This window comes from Etheostoma spectabile, chromosome 13 (genome assembly GCF_008692095.1).
Source record: "Etheostoma spectabile isolate EspeVRDwgs_2016 chromosome 13, UIUC_Espe_1.0, whole genome shotgun sequence".
Classification (NCBI taxonomy): domain Eukaryota; kingdom Metazoa; phylum Chordata; class Actinopteri; order Perciformes; family Percidae; genus Etheostoma; species Etheostoma spectabile.
In genome coordinates this window covers 11,435,350-11,436,701 of record NC_045745.1, presented here as the reverse complement: position 1 = coordinate 11,436,701, position 1,352 = coordinate 11,435,350, and the positions used below count along the sequence as shown (strand labels likewise).

The 1,352-nt window shown below is 42.6% G+C and overlaps 1 protein-coding gene and 1 long non-coding RNA gene across 3 annotated transcripts in view; one reads left to right on the top strand and one right to left on the bottom strand.

Annotated features, from left to right (window-relative positions):
• Positions 1-1,352, bottom strand: part of LOC116700213 (uncharacterized) — a 16,756-nt gene that overhangs the window by 710 nt on the left and 14,694 nt on the right. The gene's annotated exons all lie outside the window — the stretch shown is intronic.
• zbtb16a (zinc finger and BTB domain containing 16a) overlaps positions 1-1,352 on the top strand; it is a 152,096-nt gene that overhangs the window by 145,063 nt on the left and 5,681 nt on the right. The gene's annotated exons all lie outside the window — the stretch shown is intronic.

Below are 1,352 nucleotides of genomic sequence, written 5' to 3'. Positions count from 1 at the left end.
GCTTGTTTGAAAGCCATGATGTCTTTCTCTCTCTCATGGGTGGGCAAAGCAGAGAAAAGGGAGGTAACCCGGCCCCTTATGACCTCATATGGGGAGGGATTCCAGATCGGCCCATCTGAGCTTTTATTTTCTCACTGGCAGAGCAGGAAACCCATGGCTCGGTTTACACCTATCGCCATTTCTAGCCACTGGGTGACCATAGGCAGGCTGGGGGAAACACAAAACCTCATAAAGTGAAATGTTCATGCCATGGGACCTTTAAGCCTTATTGGACAGCGGCATCATATTTTTCCTATTTTTATTGACAAAGCAAACATTCAGAGCGTGATTTTATTTTCTGTTTGCAAAGTCATCTGCATTATGATTTCACATCTGAGCGTTTTCTTTTTGAAGACGAGATCTAAACAGTAGACCTTAAAAAACAAAAGCAAGTTATTCTGTTGATGTCTTAGAAGCCTCTGCAGCCACATTTGACGGTTGCACATTCAACATCTCGTTTTAATTTTCTTCTGTTGCACGACATGAAAAGCAGCCTTGTGCGGTTTTAAAATCCCATTACAATTGGCTCTTATTTATAAAGGCAGTAATTCGAATTGATAACAACTGAACACAAAGGCTTTCTATGCCCTCAACCACAAAAATAATTAGAAGATCATTTGTTAGCTGCTCAAGGGATAGCTTGATGGACCTGACTGGCACTGTGTTAATACTGTCTCTCGGAGGGGAACAAACTCCACAAGTGTTTGTTCAGGCTTTTATTTTACCTCTTCTTTTGAGTTGTACCAATTATTGGGGGCGGTTGGAGTGACTTTTTGAGCCAGTGTGGTCTTTAACTGCTGCACACCGCTGTTCAGGAGACAGTTGGGATTTCCCTCCTGGGTTTTGGCTTGTCACCTATTGTGTGCACAGTCCAATTATCATAACAACACCAGAATTTCTTGTGGGCCAGCAGGGCGAAATCTGCCGTCTCTTAATTAGTGGTGATTGGACATTCTTCTCTCCTGAAGCCCTGACATAGACACTTGTAATACTTCTCAAAGAACAGGTTTCACATGCTGCATTCTTGTCTGTCAGTAGATAACATTTTGCCTTTAAGGGATAATTCAGTTTTATGACACTGTGAATCTTATTTTTGTAGCTTTGGCCAGCATTGTTACCGAGATAAAAGAAGTCTGGCGTGTGTAGTCAGATTATAACTAGTCTATCCACTACATTCCACTCTCGGGGTTGCTCCTTTGTTGCCAGATATTCCGCCAGATTTCTCTATTTTCGGCCGGAAGTCCGTCACCTTCCGCTTTCTTGTGTTGGAATTGTAAACTCCGGTGGATTTCTGAGGACTATGGTTAACTGCT